Here is an 8044-nt window from a genome sequence, read left to right on the forward strand (position 1 = left end):
TTGTCGAATGTGAGATGCAAGTAGTCTATTAACGACTCGACGTGTTTAGTTTTGATGACAATGTCATCCACATATGCTTCCACTGTCTTGCCGATTTGCTTCTCTAGGCATGTTTGAATCATGCGTTGGTAGGTGGCGCCGGCATTTTTAAGACCAAAGGGCATAGTGTTAAAGCAGAAAGGCCCGTATGGGGGTGATGAATGCTGTTGCGGCTTGATCGGATTCCTTCATCTTAATTTGATGGTATCCAGAGTATGCGTCGAGGAAACACAGTGAGTCGTGTCCTGTAGTAGCATCAATGATCTGATCAATGCAGGGGGGAAGGGATCCTTAGGGCAAGCCTTATTGAGGTCTTTGAAGGCGACGCACAGGCGCCAGGATTTGTCCTTCTTTGGTACCATCACCAGGTTTGCTAGCCAGTCTGGGTGTTTTATTTCTTTGATGAATCCGACCTCGATTAACTTGGCTAGCTCCTCCCCCATGGCTTGTCGTTTAGGTTCGAAAAAGCACCGCGGTGTTTGCTTGACCGGCTTATATCCCTTCAATATATTGAGGCTGTGTTCGGCCAGCCTGCGTGGGATTCCTGGCATATCAGAAGGGTGCCAGGCGAATATATCCCAGTTCTCACGCAGGAACGTTCGTAGTGCGGCATCAACCGTTGGGTCCAGCTGTGCCCCGATGGAAGCTGTCTTCTTGGGGTCCGTCGGGTGGACATGGAATTTGACTATTTCGTCTGCTGGTTTGAAAGAGGTGGATTTGGGACGCTTATCAAGGATTATGTCGTCCCTATCCACCATGGAGCATAGTGCGGTTAACTCTTCGGCCGCGAGGGCCTCAAACAGTGCCTCAAGGGCTAGTGATGCTATTTTGTTTTAGGCGCGGAGGGCTATGTCCAGATCACTAGCAAGAGTGAAAATACCTTTGGGCCTGGGCATCTTGAGCTTCATATACCCGTAATGAGGTATAGCTTGAAAGTGTGTGAATGCATCTCGCCCCAACAAGGCATGATATCCACTGTTGAAAGGGGCCACTTGGAAGGTTATCTCTTCGAACCGTTAGTTCTCCGGCGTGCCGAATACCACACCGAGTGTAATTTTCCCCGCGCATCATGCCTCCGGCTGGGAATGATCCCTCGGAAGGTTGTATTACTATGCTTGATGCGGCTCCTGTCTATTTCCATTTTATTTAGTGTGTCCTTGTAGATGAGGTTTAGTCCGCTACCACTGTCCATGAGCACTTTAGTGAGTCGAAAGCCGTCCACAATTGGATTGAGGACCAATGCGGCTGGTGCCCAGACTGATCAGATTTTTGGTTCGTCACTGGCGTTGAAAGTTATGGCCGTGTCGTTCCAGGGATTTATTGTTGTGACCCTCTTGCGCCGATTGTTTGAAGCGAATGTCTTGAAGACTGTCAATACTCTGTGGTCGTCGTGTTCCATGGGGAGTTGCTCCGCGGTGTTTTTGGTGAGGATATCCTCGCCGCTCTTGGCCACTTGCCGGAGTATCCAACATGCTCTAAGGCTGTGGGTTGGTATGGTATCCGGTGTTGTGTGTATTTTGCATGGCCTATCGAGCCATCCCTCCAGAACGGTTCCGCGTCCCATGATGGGCTTCGATTTCTTTACTACTGGGTCGGGCGCCTAGCTAGGGTGCATCCTTTTTGCCCGGACAAGGGGTTGAGTGGAAACCGGTGGTTCCCAGCGAGCTGCCTGAGCTTTCCAGGTGCTTTCCATTGCGCGATACTTCTGTACTATGGTTGCCAAGTCAGCAAAGTGTGATACATGACGACGGTTGATGGCGTTGAGGATTCCTTCGTCTGTGCAATTATTGCAGAATACTGAGATCCCGTCTTCGTCGCGGCAATATTTAATTTTGTCTTTGACAAGGAGGAATCTGGCCCAAAAGTGATGGACTGTTTCCCAAGACTGTTGTCGTATGCATGTGAGGTCGTGAATATTTGGGTGGGTGGGTGGCTTTAGATTTGAACCCTGACCCAATTTGGGATCCGGAGTCTGAGGAACTTCTGAGCTTAACAGTTCGGGCTCCGGGATATCAACCGATTTTTCAGGTCCGCCGTCCGATTCTAGGTTCGGAGGATGGGGCGTGTTTTTCTGCGGACGGGTATCCGGCTCTTCGAGCTCGGAAACCTGAGCATAGTTCGTCCTCAATATAGAGGAAGAGTTGTTGATTTGCTCCTCTACTACCGCTATCTGATGGGTGATCGACAGAGATTTGGTTTCTCTCTAATCGGGTTTAAGCCCAATCCAATCGTAGTCCGTAGTGACCCCCAAGGCGGCAATGCGATCGAGGAGCTCATTTAAAGACGACAACTCTGTCGGATCCATCTGTTTGGAGTATTCGGGGTCAACACTAAGGCGATTTTCGATGACCCGAGAAGTCATCGTCGGCTTAACGGACGGACGGGAGGTCATGGTAAAGCCGCCCAGCCAGAGGGTTTGGCGTGAGGCCATGGCTCCTTCGGAGGTGCTACTATCCTTGATAACAAGGCGAGCCATCAACCATGTCTTCGACGTCATATCGGAACTCTCAATGAAATCACCAATGTCGGTGTCAAAACCGGCGGATCTCGGGTAGGGGGTCCCGAACTATGCATCTGAGGTTGATGGTAACATGATACAAGGGACACGAAGTTTTACCCAGGTCCGGGCCCTCTTGATGGATGTAATACCCTACATCCTGCTTGATTGATATTGATGAGTATGGGGGTTACAAGAGTTGATCTACCACAAGATCATAATGGCTAAAACCCTATAAGTCTAGCCTATATGATTATGATTGCCTCTACGGACTAAACCCTCCGGTTTATGTAGACACCAGGGGTGCCTAGGGTTATACAAAGTCAGTTACATAGAAAGGAAGTAGTACATCCGGCCGCCTAGCTTGCCTTCCACATAAAGGAGAGTCCTATCCGGACATGGGAGGAAGTCTTCTATCTTGTATCTTCATGGCCCAATAGTCCGGCCCATGTCACACAGGCCGGATGCCCGAGGACTCCTTAATCCAGGACTCCCTCACACATGACCTAACCTTTTATGCCACAACCAACCTTTAGAAGATTTAGCAATTAAGAAAGTAATAGGTGAACCTTTCTAGTGAAATCAACAATGTATAGATCACCTCTACGTATATCGTTAAAGACCATATTATGATTATCTATTTGAAACACTTGGCAATCTACTTCAGTAAATAGGACATTGAAACCGAAATCAGCTAGTCTAGATACGGAAAGTAAATTATAGCCATGAGATTCAACTAGCATAACATTTTGGATGGAGCTGTCGTGTGAGATGGCCACCTTACCAAGGCCAACCTCCTTACCCTTTGAATTATCACCAAAAGTGACATACTTTCGAGGGAAGTCATTTTAGCAACCTCACGAAACATATCCTTGTCTCCGGTCATGTGATCAGTGAAGGAAATATGCCCTAGAGGCAATAATAAAGTTGTTATTTATATTTCCTTATATCATGATAAATGTTTATTATTCGTGCTAGAATTTTATTAACCGAAAACTTAGTACATGTGTGAATACATAGACAAACAGAGTGTCCCTAGTATGCCTCTACTAGACTAGCTCGTTATTCAAAGAGGTTAAGTTTACTGACCATATACATGTATTGTCATTTGATGAACGGGATCACATTATTAGAGAATGATGTGATGGACAAGACCCATCCATTAGCTTAGCATAAATGATCGTTTAGTTTTATTCCTATTGCTTTCATCATGACTTATACATGTTCCTCTGACTATGAGATTATGCAACTCCCGAATACCAGAGGAACACCTTGTGTGCTATCAAACATCACAACATAACTGGGTGATTATAAAGATGCTCTACAGGTGTCTTTGATGGTGTTTGTTGAGTTGGCATAGATCGAGATTAGGATTTGTCACTCCGTGTATTGGAGAGGTATCTCTGGGCCCTCTCGGTAATGCTCATCACTATAAGCCTTGCAAGCAATGTGACTAATGAGTTAGTTACGGGGTGATTCATTACGAAACGGGTAAAGAGACTTGCCGGTAACAAGATTGAACTAGGTATGATGATACCGATGATCGAATGTCGGGCAAGTAACATACCGGTGACAAAGGGAACAACGTATGTTCTTATGCGGTTTGACCGATAAAGATCTTCATAGAATATGTAGGAACCAATATGAGCATCCAGGTTCCGCTATTGGTTATTGACCGGAGATGTTTCTCGGTCATGTCTACATAGTTCTTGAATCCGTTGGGTCCGCACGCTTAACATTCGATGACGATTTGTATTATGAGTTATGTGATTTGATGACCGAAGTCTGTTCGGAGTCCCGGATGAGATCAAGTACATGACGAGGAGTCTTGAAATGGCCGAGAGGTAAAGATCAATATATTGGAAGGTTATATTCAGACACCGAAATGGTTCCGAAGTGTTTCAGGTATTTTCTGGAGTACCGGGAGGTTACCGGAACCCCCCGGGAGAGTAATGGGCATTAATGGGCTTTAGGGGAAAGGAGAGAAGGGCCTCAAGGAGTGGCCGTGCGCCCCCCATGGGCTGGTCCGAATAGGACTAGGAGGGGCGGCGCCCCCCTCCTTCCTTCTCCCCTCCTTCTCCTACTTGGAATTGGAAAGTGGGGGGGGGGCAAATCCTACTTGGACCGTGAGTCCAAGTACGAATTCCCCCCTTGGCGCGCCCCCTCTAGGGCCGGCCTCCTCTTCCCCCCTCCTTTATATACGTGGGAGGGGGGCACCCCAAAGGCATACCAAGTCTTCTCTTAGCCATGTGTGGTGCCCCCCTCCACAATTACACACCTCGGTCATATCGTCGTAGTGCTTAGGCGAAGCCCTACGCCGGTAACATCATCATCACCATCGCCACGCCGGCGTGCTGACAGAACTCTCCCTTGTCCTCAACTGGATCAAGAGTTCGAGGGACGTCATTGTGCTAAACGTGTTCTAAACATAGAGGTTCCATACGTTCGGTGGTTGGATCAGTTGGATCGTGAAGACGTTCGACTACATCAACCGCGTTACTAAATGCTTCCACTTTCGGTCTACGAGGGTACACGGACACACTCTCCCCGCTTGTTTCTATGCTTCTCCTAGATAGATCTTGCGTGATCATAGGAATTTTTTTCAAATACTATGTTCCCCAACAGTGGCATCCGAGCCAGGTCTATGCGTAGATGTTATATGCATGAGTAGAACAGAAAGAGTTGTGAGCGATAATAGTCATACTACTTACCAACAACGTCTTACTTTGATTCGGCGGTATTGTTGGATGAAGCGGCCCGGACCGACATTAGATGAACGCGTTCATGAGACTAGTTCTACTGACGTGCTTTGCACACAGGTGGCTGGCGGGTGTCTGTTTCTCCAACTTTAGTTGAATCAAGTTTGACTATGCTCGGTCCTTGTTGAAGGTTAAAACAACACACTTGACAAAAAAACGTTGTGGTTTTGATGCGTAGGTAAGAACGGTTCTTGCTAGAAGCCCGCAACAGCCAGGTAAAACTTGCAACAACAAAGTAGAGGACGCCTAACTTGTTTTTGCAGGGCTTGTTGTGATGTGATATGGTCAAGACATGATGAGATATAAATTACTGTATGAGATGATCATGTTTTGTAGAAGTTATCGGCAACTGGCAGGAGCCTTATGGTTGTCGCTTTATTGTATGAAATGCAATCACCATGTAATTGCTTTACTTTATCACTAAGCGGTAGCGATAGTCGAAGAAGCAATAGTTGGCGAGACGACAACGATGCTACGATGGACATCAAGGTGTCAAGCCGGTGACGATGGTGATCATGACGGTGCTTTGGAGATGGATATCAAAAGCACAAGATGATGATGGACATATCATATCACTTATTTTGATTGCATGCGATGTTTATCCTTTATGCATCTTATTTTGCTTAGTACGGCGGTAGCATTATAAGATGATTGCTACCTCTTGAGCACTGCGTTGGTTTTTCCTTGAAGAGGAAAGGGTGATGCAGCAAAGTAGCGTAAGTATTTCCCTCAGTTTTTCAGAACCAAGGTATCAATCCAGTAGGAGGCCGCACACAAGTCCCTCGCACCTACACAAACAAATAAATCCTCGCAACCAATGCGATAAGGGGTTGTCAATCCCTACAGGGTCACTTACGAGAGTGAGATCTGATAGATATGACAGGATAATATTTTTGGTATTTTTATGATAAAGAGAAATATAAGATGCAAGTAAAATAAATGGCAAAGGAAATAACTAAGTATTGAAAGATTAATATGATGGAAGATAGACCCGGGGGCCATAGGTTTCACTAGTGGCTTCTCTCAAGAGCATAAGTATTTACGGTGGGTGAACAAATTACTATTGAGCAATTGACAGAATTGAGCATAGTTATGAGAATATCTAGGTATGATCATGTATATAGGCATCACATCCGAGACAAGTAGACCGACTCCTGCTTGCATCTACTACTATTACTCCACACATCGACCGCTATCCAGCATGCATCTAGAGTATTATGTTCAAGCGAACAGAGTAACACTTTAAGCAAGATGACATGATGTAGAGGGATAAACTCATGCAATATGATATAAACCCCATCTTGTTATCCTCGATGGCAGCAATACAATACGTGCCTTGCTGCCCCTACTGTCACTGGGAAAGGACACCACAAGATTGAACCCAAAGCTAAGCACTTCTCCCATTGCAAGAAAGATCAATCTAGTAGGCCAAACCAAACTGATAATCCGAAGAGACTTGCAAAGATAACCAATCATACATAAAAGAATTTTGAGAAGATTCAAATATTGTTCATAGATAAACTTGATCATAAACCCACAATTCATTGGTCTCAACAAACACACCGCAAAATAAGATTACATCGAATTAGGGTTTTGGCTCCATATCAGGTAGTTTGGGGGTACATAGGTATATATAGGAGGAAGGAGTACGTCAGTGGAGCAACAGAGGGCCCACGAGGGTGGAGGGCGCGCCTGGGGGGGGGGGTAGGCGCGCCCCTACCTCGTGCCTTCCTCATTGATTGCTTGACGTAGGGTCCAAGTCCTCTGGATCATGTTCATTCCAAAAATCACGTTCCCGAATGTTTCATTCCGTTTGGACCCCATTTGATATTCTTTTTCTATGAAACCCTAAAATAGGCAAAAAAACAGCAATTCTAGGCCGGGCCTCCGGTTAATAGGTTAGTCCCAAAAATAATATAAAAGTGTATAATAAAGCCCAATAATGCCCAAAACAGAATATAATATAGCATGGAACAATAAAAAATTATAGATACGTTGGAGACGTATCAAGAATCCCCAAGCTTAATTCCTACTCGTCCTCGAGTAGGTAAATGATAAAACATAATTTTTGATGTGGAATGCTACTTGGCATAATTTCAATGTAATTCTTCTTAATTGTGGTATGAATATTCAGATCCGAAAGATTCAAGACAAAAGTTCAATATTGACATAGAAATAATAATACTTCAAGCATACTAACTAAGCAATTATGTCTCTTCAAAATAACATGGCCAAAGAAAGTTATCCCTACAAAATCATATAGTTTGGCTATGCTCTATCTTCACCACACAAAGTATTTAAATCATGCACAACCCCGGTGACAAGCCAAGCAATTGTTTCATAATTTTGGTGTTCTCAAACTTTTTCAATCTTCACGCAATAGATGAGCGTGATCCATGGACATAACACTTTAGGTGGAATAGAATGGTGGTTGTGGAGGAGACAAAAAAGAGGGAAGATAGTCTCACATCAACTAGGCGTATCAACGGGCTATGGAGATGCCCATCGATAGATATCAATGCGAGTGAGTAGGGATTGCCATGCAACGGATGCACTAGAGCTATAGGTATATGAAAGCTCAACAAAAGGAACTAAGTGGGTGTGCATCCAACTCGCTTTCTCACGAAGACCTAGGGCATTTTGAGGAAGCCCATCATTGGAATATACAAGCCAAGTTCTACAATGAAAAATTCCCACTAGTATATGAAAGTGATAACATAGGAGACTCTCTATTATGAAGATCATGGTG

Source organism: Triticum aestivum, chromosome 5A, assembly GCF_018294505.1.
Source record: "Triticum aestivum cultivar Chinese Spring chromosome 5A, IWGSC CS RefSeq v2.1, whole genome shotgun sequence".
Lineage (NCBI taxonomy): Eukaryota > Viridiplantae > Streptophyta > Magnoliopsida > Poales > Poaceae > Triticum > Triticum aestivum.